This window comes from Triturus cristatus, chromosome 5_1, assembly GCF_964204655.1.
Source record: "Triturus cristatus chromosome 5_1, aTriCri1.1, whole genome shotgun sequence".
NCBI lineage: Eukaryota > Metazoa > Chordata > Amphibia > Caudata > Salamandridae > Triturus > Triturus cristatus.
In genome coordinates, this window is record NC_140587.1 from 964,621,821 (window position 1) to 964,641,867 (window position 20,047).

The window sequence follows — 20,047 nt, forward strand, 5'->3', positions numbered from 1 at the left end:
GAATAAGTTACATTTTATTTAGTCATATTTTAAAACAAATTATTTCAACATTATTTCCTATGGGTTTTATTTAAATTCCCTGCCTCCATTATTTTCTATTGGAGGGTGGCATTATGGTGCTGAACTGCCACTTTGTTTTGTCAGTAGTTATTTACTACAAGATGTTATGAATAAGCACTAAGTAGTAAATTTACTCAAAAGGGTGAATTATTCAAAAGTGTGATTACCTTTGTGAATCAGGCCCTACATAACATACAGTATTTGGAGTATTTTATAAGCCTAAGCTAATACTTCCAGCACATGTCCCTCATGATAAAGTCTAATGTGAAGACATGTCTCCTTGACTTGCATGCCACAGGAGTAACATGATTTCAGGCATGGACTGCTGGCATAAAGTAAATACATGTATTGTGTTAGCTCCTGTGAAGCCTGCCTTCGTGTTTGGGATCGTCTTGGTTTACGTAGTCGATGTTGATGGCAAAGCAGTGTGGCTGATGCCTGTGGGAGCTGTGCATTTGCTAGTGCAGACCTAAACGTGAATAAGGATTGCTTTCTAGTGCTGTATCCCCAAGACAACTGCAAACTGGTCCCTGATGAGAAATGGCCACATGGATTATGATTTCCCCCCAGCAAAAGCATATCACCCAATCTGACAAAACCCTCATGTGCTCAATAACATTCATGAAGATGAGCAAAGGAAGTGGCATGCTTGATAGACACAGATAAGACATTTGCTTTTTTTTACTTGAGAGGTCATAGAAGCAGTATTGGAAGGTATGAACATGGAGAATAATTCCTTGTATGCATGTAGCTGTTGTACACACACTCATGGGTGAGTTCAAAAACTGGTCAAACTGTATTGAACAGGCCAATCCAGCATGGCACTCAACAGGGATGCTCTTGTCACTGCTGATCTCACACTGACAGTGGAACCACTAGCTTGCTGGATGCACAAATCACAGGAATGTTGGGGAGTTAGGGTATACTTCACAGCCTAGAGAATTGTGTTATCTGCAGAAGACATGCTTTTATAACTGTCCAATCCACAACAAGAACTCCCAATTCTAACTCACTTGCCTACACATAAACAAAGGCAAGTCCCACGTGCTCCCACTAAAGAGGGTTGTTATGCCAGGGCTGCTACAACTTGCCAAATAATAATATGCAGTAGGCCTCAATCGCCTTTAAATATCTATGTGTACTTATTTTTAGAGGAAAACTAGATGTTATGTTGATATAATTTGTATCACGTATGAATCACTCCAGGAGCGGTATCTCAAAGCAAAGTAAAAGTACAGGCAACGCAGAAACTGCTAATTTAGAAGAGCACTGTCTTGAGTAATTTTCAATTTTTGAAGTGTTCAGTTCACATTTAGATATGAAGGGGCAACCTTTTCCAGTACAGAGTGGAAAGGTAAGAGACAGACCTGCCCCCGTAGGGTCCTTTTGACTAGTGGGACCATCAGCAAAGCTTTATTACTGGATCTAAGAAGTCTAGGTGGCCAATAGAAGGTCCATTTGCCTATCAGGGAGACATTGTTTGAGCATGACATTTAAAAAATAAGCCTTTTTGGGACCAGTACCCATTGAAGTGGATGCAGGAGGAGATGCTGCTCCTGATGGGGGGTTGCAAGTGAAATGGGCAGCAGTATTGTGCACAGCTTGATGTTTCCATAACAATGTGTCATTTGCAGGAACCAAAAAGGCATTGCCATAAGCCAACCAACTGATGATCAACACCTCAAACAGATTTTCTTCACTGAAAGAGTGAGGAAGGTGAAAGCTCTCCTCAACAAGGTCATCGTGTAGACGCACATTTTCAATAGTAGAAAAGAACTCCACTTTCATAGGAAGAGTATGGTCCAATCGGACACCCAGGGTCTTGACTACTTGTCTAGGACCCAGAGCAACACCAAGTTCTGGAGGCCACCAATCAGAGGCCCAGAGCTATCGGGCCTTGCCCGACAATCTCAGTTTTACCTGCATTCAACTGGAGGCAATTAACTGTCATCCAGTCTGCAATTGCTTTCATCCTGACGAAGAAACATTCTTTAGAATTGGCCAGATCTTCATCGAAGGAGATTATTAGTTACATACCATCAGCATAAGATATTACATTGAATCTAAATGCGTTAATGATCTTAGAAAGGGGGGCCATATATATGTTAAAAAACATAGGGCTAAGGCAGAAGCCCTATAGCACCCTCTTGTCCAGTACCATGGTGCGGAAGTTATAGAAGCCCAAAGTGATAGTTTGGGTTCTGTTGGTGAGAAAATCCTAAAACCATTGTAATGCTATGTCCTGAATTCCAATCTCCTATAATAATAATCCACACTTGTAAAGCGCAAACAATCACCCATAAGGGTCTCTAGGCGCTGGGGGCCGTCGGGAAGATTAAGCAAGCTATTGCCCAGAGTCACATGGTGCTGGGCTAATCTGCCGCCGGCACCAGGGATCGAACCGTGATCCCCAGATTCCGGAGTCAGTCGCCCTGGCCGCGGCGCCACACCACTTCCCTCTTGTGAAGCATTTGTGTCAGCCTGGGATGAGGCACAGTATCAAATGATGCAAATAGATCAAGCAGCACAAGCAAGGATGGAATGTCGGTATAAAGAGAGCATCTAATATGGTCAGTGACAGCCACCAAGGCTGTTTCAGTGCTGTGAAAAGGCCTGAATCTAAATTGTGACAGGTCCAGAATCTTATTGACCTTGAGGTAATCCATACGTTGCTTGTTTATTAGACCTTCCAACAGCTTGCCCAGTAAAGGGAGCAGTGAAATTGATCAATAGTTAGTTAGGTCCATAGGTGACAGGTTAGCCTTTTTGTGGATCGGGATAACCTGGGACAGTTTCCAAGCCGAAGGGATCTTCCCTGTATTGACAGATAAACTAAATAAAGGGCATATGACAGGAACAAGCTCATTAGACAGGATAGCAGAGATCCTGGTAAGACAGATATCCAAATAAAATCCTGATTTAGCTGTGGAAAGTGCTTTCTGGATTAACTCAGGTGAAAAATTGCTGACATTTCTTACTTTTGTAATACAATTAGAAGGAGATAAATTAGGATTAATCTCCTTGCAGACCTGGTCATGCGAGCTAGGAAAGTTGTGATAAATTACTTTGATTTTATCTTCAAAGTAGTTAGCAAGAGAGTCACATAGTGCTTGGGACGCGAGTGTTTCTTGTGAGCAGGCACAGGGGCTGATAAAGGCATTGAGCACTTTAAATAACTCTTTAGATGAGTAGGGTTTGAGAGGGGCAACTTTATCAAATGCCAAAATTATTGCTTTATGGTAGTGTAATATTGCTTGGTCCACGTCTAGATCTAAGGACGCAGCAGTACTTAGGAAGAGTCCAACTTTAATGAATGAGGTAGAAGATAACACTTCAAAACAGGATGCACTAATGAAACTGAGGACTGTGAAAATATGGGTTTTCAGGAAAGATATCGCAATAAAAAATAAAAATAAAAAACTATTTTTGTCAGCAAATTGCTGCAAGGTAACTCGATTGATGTTTTTCAGAAAATAATGATTGAATATAATAACAAACTAAGAGTAAAAGTAAAAGGTCAGCACAACGGAAAAATGTCCTGGAATGAATGGAAAGAGTTCAGTGCATCAGAGAAACATGAATCCATAATATTAAAAGCCTCTGACAAAAGCAGAAATATTGTCATTATGAATAAGACACAGTATATGGTGGAAGAGAACAGATGACTGAGTATAGTAGAGAACTATGAAGTGGTGTAAATCATCCCTTCAAAAGAAATTGAAAATGAATATCACCAAATGCTGTATAAATGGAAAATCTTGTGACTACTGGATGTGGAAGAATACCATTACCTAAAGGTCGCACATGGAGTAACATCAACTATATACATTTTCTCTCCTAAATGTATAACAATCAGTACAACCACCTGGAAAACCAATTGCTAGTTCAATAGAGAGGCTGATAGAAAACACCTCAAGGTATTTGGACTGATTCCTATTTTACATTTAACAATTCTATTCTCATATATAAGGGATACAACAGCCTTTTTATCAATGATCATCAGCATTCCATGGAAGACATCATATACTGTGCTACCACTGGACATTGTATAGCTTTACTCATCAATAAATCATTATCAGAGAATTAAGAGATTTCAGTATTTTCCTAGGGAAAGACGGATTGCCCATCTCCAACATACACAAATGTTTCTTGAGATGCTCAGATACTGCCTAACTCATAATAATGTTCTTATTAATAACAATATCTATTTGCAACAGCAGGGAACAGTGATGGCGACCTCCTTCGACACAATATTTGCTACCCTCTTTATGAGGTGGTAGAAGAAGGAGGTCACTTAAACAGAGTACATAGATAAATACATAAGCCAGGTGGCATTATAGATGCAATATCTTGATGATTTACGTGTAATATGGGTTAGATAAGAATCACTTTTGGAGGAGCGTTTCAAAATGTTGAATACCAGCACCTGCAATAATAAACATACCAGTATATGAAGCAAAACAAACATGGATTTTTTGGAGGTTAACCTATACAGGATGGAGGAAAAACTGCATACAAAGATGTTTAGGAAGGCAATGGCAAGTAACCCAATATAGCATGAAAAAGTATCCTAAAGCATTAAAATAGAGTATACTGTATGGTAAGCTACTGAAGACTTGACAGGTGTGTTCATCTGAAAGTGATTTGAGTTGGAAGCAGCATCGATGATTACGAGATTCACTTTGAGAAGATATCCCCAAGAAGTATTACAACATGCATGTCAAAGAGTAAAAACAAAGTATAGAGAAGAGTTATTGATAAGACTGAAGTTAGGGAATTAGAAAAAAGAAACAAAAATGATGAATAACAATGGATTGCAATGCAAGGTTTTTAAACGAGGAACAACAAAATCTGCTGAAGATCCTGAGAAAGAATGTGCACATCTTATGTCATGAAGAGCATCTGAAAGGGTTTGGGGGGGTCCCAATCCACAATTACGTATCAAAAGACTAAATCATTTGAAGACTTTTTAATTACCAGTTTTCTACAACCAATAAAACAAACGGGAAACAGATTATTGTGTGATAGAGAATGTTTTTGGAAATATGGACCTTGTAAGGCTTGTACATATGGAGTGAACAAAAAAGAGTTTACAGCATTTAAAGGGAAGAAAGACAATATCAGTGAAAGGTTAACGTGCAGCACATAGTATGTTACATATGTGTTTGAATCTGGATGCAATAAGCAATACATTGGAAGTATCTTATAGAAAGTGAAAGCTAGATTGCTTTTTAGTCCTCATTATTATTAGATGTATCTTTTCTTTACTTCATTTTTCTCCTGTAACAAGCACTTTAGGAGAGAAAACCATCTCTTTGCAGATATTCAAGAGTTCTGAGATGTTCTCTACAACCTACATCTTAATTGATGTAATCAAATGACCTTTCATATTTTTATCATCCAACTTCTACCTTTAACCATTTTATTGCTTGTTTTCAGAGCATTATTTTCCTTTTCAAACGTGTTTCCTATTTCTCCAATTTAATGATGTCAATCAACCCTTTTCTCCATTACTGGAAATTTGGAGCACTTTCCACCATCCACTTTTTACAAATTGCTTCCTTGTCAGTAGGTTTAGGTAGTTTTCTTTTCTGCATATTATCACTTTGACTTCCTAAGCCATGATATGCACTGTAAAAAATAATAGGTTTGGGGCTTACTTCAATTGTTTCATCATGTATTTTGGCTAATGCACCACTTACTATATTCAAGAATGCTTCCAAACAGGGACATTCCACAATAATGTGTATATCATCTGCCTACAAAGCTTCACATTTCTTGCAAGGACATATCTGATTCTTCTCCATTCTGGATAGTTATGCTTGAGTTATATATATCCTGTGGAGTGCAAAAAAGTGGTTGTTTTTAAGGCTAGCAACAGTAACTATGGAATGTAAAGTGTTCATAGATACTTGTAATAAATATTCCCGTACTTGACTTGACAAGCTTCCTTTCCATATTCTGTGTGGCGGGGTCATATACCTTTCATTTGCCAAGCACAGTGTGGAGTACCACTTTGGCACTTTTTTCTTGGGTCTTATGTCTTGTATTTCAGCTTCTATTTCTTATCTTTTTGTTGATGCTAGTTCTGCGCCAAAATCCAGAATCTTAACTTTGCATACTTAGATCTCAAGATGTTGCCATTGGTTCTCTATACTATAACTCCCCATTGGAGTAATCCATTGTCATCTACCAAGACCCCCATTGGGGCATCTTTGCATCCTTCAGGCATTTAGACAGTTGATGTTTCATGTACTGTGGTATTCCTGGAGATAGCCAAATTGGTGAAATCTACTATAATACTGCAACCCCTATTTTTTCCTGATGCTGTATCATATACTAGCTGACGCTCACAAAACAAATTGAAGTAAATGGAATACTGATACCTGAAACCATGGTTAAAAGAGCAGAAGTCACAAAGGAGTTAGATAGTGCCAGAGAAAACTTTAAAGAGAGATTTGATCAGAGGTTAAAGCAAGGTGGGAGGCTACAAAATCACAGCACAAATTTAGAGAGAAGAGATGTAAAGTACTAGCAGTGAAAGCTAAAACAGAGAGAGTAAGGAACCATCTTAAGTGTATTCAGAACAAAGGGGATGGAATCAAGGTGACCAATGACATCTGTACAGGGAAGGATTTTAAGGATTTCAAAGGAAGATTGAATGAGGGAGAAGAATGAGCAGAAAATGCAGAGATCAGCAAGTGGTTAGAAGAGTGAAAGCTTTCCCGATTAGACAGAGAGAACTTGAACAATGAGCATTAAAAATGGGAAAGCAGCAGGTCTGGATGGAACATATCAGGGATGTTTGCTATGTCCACAATTCTTTGATATATACATTGAACTACTCACAAAACTAATTAAGGGGCATAAATAAATGTAGTCTTATGATATGGGGCATTGCAGGAGTCGGAACATCTCTGTGCATAGTATTCAACCTACACACTAGTATTCACGGGGAGCTCACTCACCTCACCCACCCAAGACCCATTATGAGATCAAGCATGTTGCCAAAGCTTAGATTTATTACCAGTATAGAGAAAATTAGGTCTAGATTCACCGTAGGTCTTCATGATGTCACAAGCGATTTTATCAGTGATGTGATTTGAGATGTCATCATGGATGTCATAAATGATTCCATTAAAAATGTCATCAGGGATGTAATATGTGAGGTCATCAGCAGAGCATTGTGGGAGCACAAGTTATAGTTAGATCAGTAAACTGTAACTTTTGAATTTCAGTGTTTCATAGTTTTAAAATGAGACATTTTTTATATAATTAAAAGACATAACTATAACATCACTTTAATCTTTATTATTTTCAGTGAATTTCTGTTTTATTCAAATGTAGAGTAAGATCGTATTACAATAAACATCACTTTAACATTTGGTTCTTCCAGAGAATTTCGAAGGTTTAAAAAAAAAAGTCAAGTAAGATCTTATTACCATACCTAACTATAACATCACTTTAACTTTTGTTTTTTGTCAGTGAATTTCTTGAAATTTTTAAACATATTTACCAACTCCCTCACTGACCATACTTTTTGCCAAGTGCAGTAGTGTTTTAGGTAAGGGCCTGGCCTGCAGCCTGGTCCTTTTCCTAAACCCACATGGGCAACTAAACCCCCACTGCACACATTCAAAGGCTATGCACTGCATGGGGTTGGCTACAAGGCCTGCCTTGCAGCTAGGCCTTGTGGCCAACCCACACATGGGTGAACAACCACAGCGGGTGAACATTGAACAACTATCCCACAAACATCCACCCCACATTTTCAATTTTTTATATTTTTCAGGTTTTTTTGCACTGGATTCACACTGGGTCCTGTGGGATTCCCACAAGATCTGTGATATATTTTCTATTAGGTTTTGGCCTGGGTGTGCCTTTTGGGACCCCTAATAAGGGCCAGGGTATCCCCTAACCTGCCACTTTCTAGTTTATGGTTTTTTTTGCGTGAGTCATGAGTACTGAGTCACTGAGTCCTTAAAATGGCAGCTGCAACATTTCTGTTGATGTCGTGGCCAGCCAATCAGATTGCTTGGTCATGTAGGTCCTTCCTTCTCTCGCAGGACCAATGTGCCCAATGGGAAAAACAGCCCTCTTGGCTAATCAGACTGCTTTATTTTTTTTATTTAGCATTGCCATGGGAGTCCTGTGGAACTCCTGTGGAAACAACTGTCAATATATCATAACTTTGAACCTTAATTTCTCAAAAACTATTGTATGGATTTATAACAAATCACAAAAAACACACTTTCTGAGTAATGATCTAGGTTTCTGTCAAATTTGGTATAATTTTGTTCAGTCATTTTATCTAAAATGTATCCTAAATTTGCGATGGGAATTTGCATTGACAAAATAATTTTTCTCAGATCCTGCTTGATGGATAATCCTGAATCTATCTAGGAAGTAGAGTGGTGAAATAAAAAAAAATTCTATAAAGTTTTGTGAATATTCTTCAAACAGCAACAAGGGTATTAGTGGAACAAAAAACCCTCTTCCTATGAAAACTGTGCCCTAACTATAACTTCACAGAGGTGACCACCACTGTGTAGTATGTAAGGGTAGTGGCTGGAATATGGGACAAAAATAGAAATTCACTTCAAAAACCAAGGGTTAAATAGATGTTATAGTTATGTACACTAATATGATCTTCCTAAACAATAATAAAACTGTAGACATTCGCTGAAAAACACAAAGGTTAAAGTATAGTTATAGTTAGGTGTTGAAATTAGTTAAAACTTTAGAAAACACCACTAAAGCTTAACAGTTATAGTTCAGTGCACAAACTCTAACTTGCACCCCCACCAATGCACTGTTTATAGCCTAACATATAACCTCACTCATGACATGTTAAATGGCACGATTGATGACATCACCCATGGCATCTCAAATGACAATATTAATGACATCACTGATGAGATCATCCAAGATGCTGCTCCTCAAATTACACTATAAACCATAGATAAAGTAGGTAGTAGAGTACCCAAAAACATATACAGACTAGATACTGTAGTGTTGGGGACAAGTCTAATTCAATATGGTAACATTTGTATAGTGAACAGTTTACCTATCAGTAACGTTTTAAGTGCAAACAGTAATTTATTTAAACAAGATAGAGGATGAGCACAACTTGTGTGAGTTGCAGATGTACATTAAGAATAAGATGTGGCCTAAACCAAACTCATATTGGGAAATATGCTAGAAAAAAACTAAAGTTCATCCTTACAATAGATTAATCACCTATGGATTCCCGTTCACATGCTGACATTGAAGAGTGTTGATGCAGTTCTTCTAATCTATATGAACTGGAGAGTTATAAGGTACAGATATTGATTTCCAGGACTACAGTGAAAATTCTGAGACATTATACATTGCTAAAAAAGTATAATGTATGGGTGACTCACTGACAGATCAAGTCTCAGTATGATTGTAAGCAGAGTTCTAATGGTGTATGCTGGTCTACTCATTTCAAGAATATTTGTAAGGTATTTTGGAAACAATGGATGGTTGTGAATATGACCTGATTGTACATACCTTATCAGTGGGGCTAATGTATACATATGAAACTGTTGACTTAAAATTCCATGTAAGATAAGGCATTTAACGAGGTACATCTTATCAAGTTAAATAATTAACCAAACACTCTTTTGAATGATATTCAAGGTTCTATAAATTGAGGAATGAATTAATGTCTACTGAGATGTTTCTTACACACCTGAATAACAGTAGGAGAAGAGCACAATAGTTACTAAATGTATGCTTTCACACATATGCTTTATGTCCTGCGTGTTGGTAAAGATTACACCCATTAGCACTAAAAGGTGATAGAAAATTGGGTCTAGGAGTAGGTTGTTGTATACCTTCCAGTATGAAAATTATATTGCAAACTGTCACATTCATTAGAGACTTACCGTAGAACAGGGAACACTTTGACATGGAGATAGGGAGACATCTTCAATTACACATGGAGGCAAGTACACCTAGACATGAAATGCATTGATGCTATGCCAGGGAGGTCCGAAAGACTCCATTGATTCACATGGGAAACCATCTAAAACATCTGTCTTGTCGACCTTGAATGAAGACAAGGGACAACACCACTGCCACTGTTTCCAAGTGCCTCTGTGTAGAGGGCAGAGCCTGTCAACCATTTGTACTATTTTCTTGTGAAATGAGGGTGAAATATTTAATGGTCGAACATGAGCATATAGAATAGAAAGTAATTGTCTGCTTCATTTAGAAAGATTAGCACTATGGGGACTTAAGCCAGTCCATATAATCCAAGGTTTACATACCTACAGAAACACAGATAACTGCCCATACCCGAAACAGTCCTGCAGACATATACAGTTGTATGTCAGAATATCATGTACTAAACAGTGGGGTGCAAAAATTATGTAGCATTAATAATGACACCCAAAATATCATGGAGGAAAGTATATATTGCTAAATATTGATTTACTATGCTTAACTCCACATCTATGTACCTTGAAGATATACGTATCTTCAATGTATGAGTATGAGCAGTCTACATACTATATATAGTAAAAGAAACATACATGTGTACTTAAGTATAACCTAAATGTATCCATGCATAACTTACCTTGTCGATAATTTAGTTCTTAAAACCTTTGTTATGATAGTCTTATACCATAATATTCAGTTTTCTGGTATCCTGCAACCAAAAATACAAAAACACATACTATCACAGTGAGGATGTATGTAGGGCAAAGTAGGGGTTGAAGTCAAACTAAAAGTCCAATTCCTGGTTTCTTGACATGATACTCTTCATGATATTCACATGAAGCAGGAATCCATATTATATAAAGTCACAATGTTGCTTACGTGCACCTTTATATTCTCCTTGGATAGTGGCTCTCTGCAGAACCAGGAGTTCCTACATTATGAAAACTCCTTTATAAACACAGTAAAAAAATTTAATTATTCAAAACCATGTCAACTCAAAAACACAGTGCAAACAGTAAACCACCATGTAATCCATTAGATTAACTCTTAATAGCTATTTGAACTAAAACAATGAATAGACAGAAGATATCCGCAGCATTGCATCAGAAAACTAACCATTCTGTGAAGACAGAAAAGCATGCCCTTCAGACCTCCACACTACAGATTAGAACAATAATCATATTCATTTCCTCCAACTTCTGAATTTCAAGGTCATGCCACATCCTTTACTGATGTGTGAAACTAGAGTAAATAATAGCTCTATTATCCACTATAAATGGTGATGTAAAAATAACCTTCACATAATAGCGTTATGAACATCAAAGTGGTGAACACCTAGTCAGCATAAAATGAAATTGAGGCCCAAGTATTTTAAAAGTGCATATCTCTTGGGAAAGGCTAAAAAAGTAATACAATTTCGAAAAGATTTGGGGCATTTGAGCTGTCCTTCAAAACAAATATGTTTTCTGTTTTAAATTTGACCGCATTTCAGATTCATTCTGTCATCTAGGGGCCAGATGAACGAAGCCTTTTTGCAGTGGCAAACGGCCCAATTAACAGAATCAGGCCACTTGTGAACGCAAAAAGGCTTTTTCTAATGTATGAATCTCAACTTGTAATTCAGCAACACATTATTGAATGGCAATTTGGGTTTGCAACTTAATACTGATTCGGTCTTTAGAAGGGCATCCCTTACAAATACCGAATGATAGCTGTATGTATTAATATTTTGTGACCGAGATGCGGTTGAAAACTAATAATATTTTTCCAACACCTCAAATGAGGTGGTAACTAAACCATTTGCAAAGGGAAGGGGGTTGCCAAGGGATCCTTCCTCTTTGTGAATGTTGAAAAAAATATTTTTTATGAGTAGACTGTGGTCCAATGGAACACTGCCTACTCCTAAAAAGTAAACATTACACTTTACACTTTTTTTGTTTAAAACACATTCTACATTTCTTTAAGGAACTGGTTTGCATTTAATGAAAAAAATGCTTTATTTAACAGCATTCTCAGATATGATGGTCTGCTGACCTCAGCAGGCCACCATCCTTGTGATAGCTGCAATTACTAGGGAGCCATAAATGGCAACCTACCTCATCAATATTCATGGGGTAGGCCAAATTGCGACCCACCACAAATTGGTAATTTGAAATACCTATTACTACATAGCTCACTTTGTAAATTACACAGGTGGCAAAAATATTGATCGCAAATTGCGAACAGTATTTTGCAACCAGTTGTAGGTACATCTGGCCCTGGATCCATACTTACAAAAAGCTCACTTATCTGGTAGTATTTATCACTGTTACTTTTTTCATTGCAGTCTGACATGCTTTTCTGTGTTTAACGGATCTCTGAGTGAAGCTTGGTTGCTTTTGTGCCAAGTTATCAGAGGATTAAGCATAGGTTTAGTTAGTGACCTTTTTCTGCGGTCACTCACAGTGAAGTTGGACATTGGCTGAAATGGACTGGACAACTTCCCCATGCTGTCTTCTGCAGTGGGCAGAAGAAATATGTGAACGACACAACAGCAACGAACCAATGGATGAAGAAGGTTGGCTAAAAGCCCTTATATGTAAGAATGAATGTCAGTCGGTACCACATAGTCTTTTATAACACTGAGCATTACAACACATATAAGACGTGTTGACCTTTACAATGCATTGTAATACCGTGTTGCCCCTCTACCACACAAAACTGCTGGTAAGTATATCTATATGAATGTGTGTGTATATATATATATATATATATTCACTGAAAAAACCATAGGTTTCAGGCCTGATATAGTTAGGAATTAGCATTTCAAAAACCTTAGAAATTCACTGAAAAAACAATAGGTTTTAGGGGTGTTATAGCTAGCTGGACATTTCACTCGAACAAAACCATTGAAATTCCTCCGATATAGTTAGTTGTACTAACTACATCTCGCGCGCCCGCAATCCACTGCTGATGATCTCACATATTACATCATTCATGACATGGTCAGTGACATCACTGATGACATCACAAATGACATCACTGATGACATCACTGATGACATCATCCAGTGAATGTGGTTTGGTTAATTATTTAAATATGTATTATATATGTAGCAATTTGCATTGGAGAATGAGTGGATATATAAATATAAATATCTGGATGGAGGATTTAGTAGCAGTGTGATTGACTGTTTACTTGACTAATTTATAGTGTCTCACTAAATATATTAGATAGTGACTAAACTGTGTGAATATCTGTATCACTTTGTCAGTTGTTGTGTAAACTGCTGCACTAGTTGGTTACTAGCTACGTGAAAGTCTATATTATTTATTGATTAGTTAACTGAGTATTTGTATGGGAGAGTGAATGTGTGTGTGGTTTGGTGGGGGATGTGACTGCCCAAAGATGTGTGAATAGTTGATATGAAGTTAAAACTACATGTTATAACAGTTGTTTGGGTGAGTGAATATCTTTATGGGTGTGGCGATGAACAAATATATGTCTCAATGGTACATGTCCAACAAACTAAAAAAATAAAAGCCAGTGTATGTGTCAGTTGTTGTATATAAATAAGTATACATAAGACTCAGTGATTGTATGAGTGACTGTATGGATAACTGTATACTTGTAATAGTGATTTTATAACACACCGAGTATGAGTTATTATCTATATGAATAGATGAAGTGTTTTTTTTATAAGTGTATAGCTTGTTTAGCTTATAAGTGTATAGCTAAGTAAAAGTAAATATGATCCATTGTTTGCATAAGTGAGTATGATGACTTCATAAGTGATTAGGATGTGTGCTGGTGTGTAATGTCGATATAGGTGTATAAGTATATTTGATAGTGTTCCATTGATCATTGACAGCATGTATGAGTGAATCTATAGATAAGTGATTACATGTGTGTATAGATCTAGGAATCACTGAGTGGGTGTTTAGAAACTTGTATTGGTGTGTCAATGGTTTTAAATCTGGCACTCTGTATTTTACAGTGAGTGATGAAAGGTTAAACTAGTGTATGATGAGGTGCTCCCGCCCTGTCATTGCAAACAGCAGTGTCCCGGGGTGGGCACCCCAGGACACTGCAGGAGCCGGCCCTGGGGGGTGGTGGTCCCCAGGGCCAATTCAAGGCTCCCTTCCGACATTGAAAAGTTGCCCCGGGGCTGGGGGGTCTGCGAGTCCCCCACCCATTTTCAAGAAGTCCACGGTCCCCGGGGCTGCGGGGGGCCGTGAGCCCCCTGCCGATACTATCTTAGAGCCCCGGGGGTGGTGGTTCCCGGGGCAGTGTGGGGGGGATTGGGAACCCCCCACACTTCTTTTTTTAATCCTGCCCCGGGATTTGGCCCCCCGGGGGCCAATTACCAAAGAAGCGCAGGAGCCCCGCGCTTATTTTTTTGTTTATTTTCGTCCGAAATTCGCGCTGGGTGCACGAATCTCGCCGATTTATTTTTATTTAAAAAAATGCTTTTTTTGACCCTGGGGGTCTTTGTGGGACCCCCTGAACAGGCCTAGGGGGTCAGGGTGTTTCTACCCTGGCCCCTTTTTGCGTTTTTCACGTTTGTTTTTTAGGTTTCTTGTGCCTCGGTTCTACCGAGGCACAATATGGCTGCCAACACTTCCTGATTTGGAGTGTTGACAGCCAAATAGAATACAGCTCGTGCTCGGGAGGGTGCGGGGAGGGTGCGCGGATCCTTCGAGGCCATAGATATATGTACATTTACCTCTAATTTTCTCAGGAACTACTGAACGGATTTACACCATTTAAGCAAAAGGCACAAGTCTGAACTGAGGACTACCTCTTTCCCAAATTTGGTGTAATTCCGGTCAGCATTTCGGGCTGTAGCTGCGTCAAAAGGTCCTATGGGAAAATGCATGGGTAAAACGCATTTTGGGACCCCCTTTTTTCTCGGCCCCCGCTTGACGAATCACCGTGAAATTTTCAGGATAGGTGCGGACCGGATCTGGTCAAAAGTTTGGAAAATTTAGCGAAGATTCGTCAATCGGCGCCAACGTTATTCCAAATAGAATGTTGCGGATTTCCTATGGAAAATAGGTCCTAACTATATCTACCTACTGGCGAACGCCAGTAGGTAATATACACAAAAATACCCATATATATATATATATGTATATATGTAAATATATGCACTCACACACACATACACACACACACACACACATATATATATATATATATATATATATATATATATATATATATATATATATATATATATATATATATATATATTACCTACTGGCAGTTATAGTTACCTACCGTTAGTTACAGTTATATATATATATATATATATATATATATATATATATATATATATATATATATATATATATATATATATATATATATATATATATATATATATATATATATATATATATATATTACCTACTGCAGTTAAAGTTACCTACCGTTAGTTACAGTTAGGGCCATGTTTCCAGAAGAAAAAGCGTTTTGGGACTTGCCTATATCTTTGGCGCCATTTGATGAATCTTAATGAAATTTTACCAAAGAAGTGTATCCGTGATTCTTGTTGTGCATGCAAAGTCTCAGGGTGATCTATCAAGAGGGGGGCCAGGAAAAAGGGGAACAAGTTGTGTTTTTCTGAAGATAATTTCCATAGAGAATTTTGAACACGACTACATGACCAACTGCTGGACGGAATTACCCCAAACTTATATAACTAAGACTGGGAGGGGGCTGTACAGCCACCCTCCTGGGCCATATACGGCCTGGGGACCACCACCTCCTTGAGGCTCCCTCCACAGTCATGGGTGAACACGGAGAAAGAGGCAAAATAAAAAACCAGAACAAGCAGAAAGAGGCAAGATAAAGGCGAGAAACAAGCAGAAAGAGGCAACATAAAGGGGAGAAACAAGCAGAGAGAGGCAGAATAAAGGACAGAAATGAGTAGAAAGAGGCAAAATAAAGGTGAGAAAAGAGCAGAAAGAGGCATGAAAAAGGTGAGAAAGGAGAAGAAAGAGGCAAAATAAAGGTCAGCAATGAGGAGAGAGAGGCAAAATAAAGGTGAGCAACGAGTAGAAAGAGGCAGATCAAAGGTCGGAATGGAACAGAATTGGGTGGAATAAAGGTCTGAAAGGCACAGGAAAAGGCAGTATAGAGGTCAAAAACAAGCAAAAGGAGGTAGAATAAAGGTTAGCAATGAGCAGAAAGAGGCAAACTAAGTGGTCATAAATGAGCAGAAAGAGGCAACGTAGAGGTCAAGAGGCAAGATAAAGGTGAGAAATCAGTGGAAAGAGGTAGAATAAATGCCAGAAAGAGGCAGAATAAAGGTCAGAAACTAGCAGAAAGAGGCAGAATAAAGTTCAGCAACAAGCATAAAGAGGCAAGATAAAGGTGAGAAATGAGCACAAAGAGGCACAATAAAGGACAGAAACAACCAGCAATAGGCAGAATAGAGGTCAGAAACAAGCAAAAAGAGGCAGGAAAAAGGTCACAAACGGGCAGAAAGAAGCAGAATATAGATCAGCAATGAGCAGATAGAAGCAAAATAGACGTCTGAAATTAGCAAAAAGAGGCAAAAGGAAGGTCAGAAACAAGCAGAAAGGCAAAATAGAGATCAGAAATAAGCAGAAAGAGGCAAAGTAAATGTCAGCAACGAGCAGACGCAATGAGCAGAAAGGCATAATAGAGATCAGAAACAGTCAGAAAAAGGCAAAATAAAGGTCAGACACAATCAGAAATAGGCACAATAGAGATCATAAATGAGAGAATGAGGCCCCAGTGACCCATAGCAACCAAGGGGTCTTTATCATCCAACTGGTAGTGTATCAGAAGTCACTTTTGCAGACTGTTTGAGAAAGGGGATGGGGCTTCCAAGGAGGTCTCAGCAATCCTGCAGTGGGAGACTTGCAGGTGGTAGTTGGGGGTTCATGGCCCCCAACTACTCTCAGCAGCCAAGGGGACTTCATCCTCCAACCATTAGTGTGTAAGGAGGTGAGATTGCAGAGTGGGGGCAGAAAGGGACGTGGCCTCCAACAAGGTGTCAGCAATACCACTGTGAGGGACTTATTGGTGGTAATAGGGGAGGTTCTTGGCCCCTAACTACTCTCAGCATCCAAGGAGACATAATTAATAATACTCCTCCCGCTCATAGAACTTCATGGAATTTGCTGGAGTTTTTTGGTAACTCCACTGAAATGTGCAGAGTGAAACTCCATGAGCTCAACCCAGCCCTAGCATAAACATGAAAAGTAAAGGGCAGCAGCTATCAGAAAGAGGCAAAATAAAGGTCATAAGTGAGCAGAAAAAAGACAGGAAATTAGCAGAACCCACTCAGGCACTCATGCATCCACTCACAGAACAACTCAGAGACTCACCCACCCACTCAGACACCCAGTTAGACACTCAGACACCAACTCACATACCCATTTAGACACTCATACACTTACTCAGACACCGACTCAGACACTCATACACTTACTTATACAATCACTATCAAAAGTTACAGGTTATAGTTAGAAAATGACATTTAAAAAACAGAATATCACTGACAAAAAAACGGTTACAGGGATGTTATAGTTAGCAAATGGAATTAAAAAAACCTTAGAAGTTCACTCAAAAAGCCAAAGTTTACAGGGATGTTATAGTTCGGAATTATAATGTAAAAAACCTTTACAATTCTCTTATAAAATCAAAGGTTACAGGGACATTATAGTTAGACTCAGATTTCACTTGTATAAAACCATAGAAATTCAGCAGTTATAGTTACCTGAGCTAACTATAACTTATGGCCCCCTGTAATGCACTGCTTATCACCTCACATATTACATCACTCATGACATGGTCAGTGAAATCACTGATTACTCACTCATGACATCACTGATTGTACCATCCACTGAACCACTCACCTACCCACTAACACCATCATGCAATATCTCTTACACCTACACAACCACTCACATACCCATTCACAAACCCATACAAATACTCATGCACCTACTCACTCATGCATACAGTCACACACACACACACACTCACTTTAACACACAGGCACTCACACACCCACTCACTCAATCATACTGATACTAACACATGCACTTAGTCACCTAAACAGTAGAGCCTCTCTTACACTCTCTTACTAACCCATACAGGCACTCACACACCTACTCACTCACCCATACACCATTACACACCCATTCATATACCCAGACAATCACTCATTAACCATCACACTCACCCAGACAGCCACACATGCACCCTCTCATTCACCATTTATAGCCACTTATACACCCACTCACTCACCCATAGAGCCACTCACCCAGCTGCTTCCTTACTCATGCACCACTAACACAGCCACTCCCTCACCCATAGAAAAACTCATACAGCAACTCACTCATCTATATATTCTCTCACATACCCACTCACTCATCCATACACCACTGACACCCTCACTCACTCACCAATACAGACACTCACATAGCCACTTACTCACCCATACAGCTAATCACACACCCACTTATTCACCCATACAGCCACACACACAACTCACACATAGGGATAAACAATTACAAAAATACTCTCAATATCTATGTTTTAAAAATAGAATCATTCATTAGTAGTACACAAAGCAAACTAATTTAACATTTGTGACACCTTAGTGTATATGTTTAACACTCAGAAACGTTTAGAATACACTGACAGTCACTGGATTATGTTATCAGTGATGTCATCATTGATGTCGTTTGAAATGTTATCAGTGATGTCATCAATTCTATTTCCTAACTGTAATGTCCCTGTAACCTTTGTTTTTTCAGTGAATATATATGTGCATGTGTATATATATATTTATATATATTACCTACTGGCGGTCACCAGTAGGTAGTTATAGTTCCACCTAGTTTGAATAGGAAAAGCATTTATTGATTTGCTGATAACTTTGGCGTCGTTTGACAAATCTTTGCGAAATTCTCCCATAAAAAGTCTTTTCAGGTCAGCTCCTATCCTGGAAGTTTGGGGGTGATTTGTCAAGCGGGGGCTGAGACAAAAGGGGGGGTCCCAAAACACGTTTTCCCTATGTTAATTTCCATAGGAAATTTTGCGACGAGCTACAGCCCGAACTGCTGAACGGAATTACCCCAAATTTGGCAGAAAGGTAGAGCTTGGTTCAGAAAGCGACCTTTTTTTTAAATGGTGTAAATCTGTTCAGTAGTTTTTTAACAATTGAAAAAATAAGAGTGAAAAAATCAATTTCCCATAGGAAACTTTGTGCATGGCTACAGTCAAAACTACTGAACGGAATTACCCCAAATTTGGCAGAAAGGTAGTGCTTGGATCAGAAAGCGACTTTTTTTTTCAAACGGTGTAAATCTGTTCAGTATTTGCTGAGAAATTTGAAAAATAAAAGTTTCGATATCTGGGCGGAGCCTAAGTCCCGTGCACGAGCTTCACTGTGATTGGCTGCAAACACTCCAAACCACGAAGTGTTGGCAGCTATCTTGTGACTCGGTAGAAGCGAGTCACCAGAAAACTGAGAAACAAAGTTATAAAACAAGAGAAGGGGGCAGGGTAGAAACACCCTGACCCCCTAGGCCTGCTTAGGGGGTCCCAGAAGGACCCCCAGGGCCAAAAAAAGCATTAAAAAAAAATCGGAGCAATCCCCGTTGCGGTCACGGGTTCTCGCATTTTATTTTAATGAGGCCCCTAGGTGGGCTAGGTCCCGGGGGTATTGGGAGTGGGGTTCAGTAGACTGTGGAAATTATATCAGGAAAACAACTTATTACTTATTATGCAGTGTTCACTTTTAGCACGGATAGAGTCACTTTGTAACAGGAAATGTATTAATATGTGGGAGGGCGTGTTCTGTATCTGTGTGCGGAACAAAAATAACGTTTAATTTGCTGTGGTGTTCTAACAATAAGCTTAATGTTTATTGGCTGCGAACCATCGAAAGTAGAAGTGTTTCCTGCCATTCACTTCCCCTCCGCAGAGTAGCAAGGACATCTAATTGCCTCACATTTTGTAAGGAGGACCTTCCAGAGCTTAATGTTGATTGGTT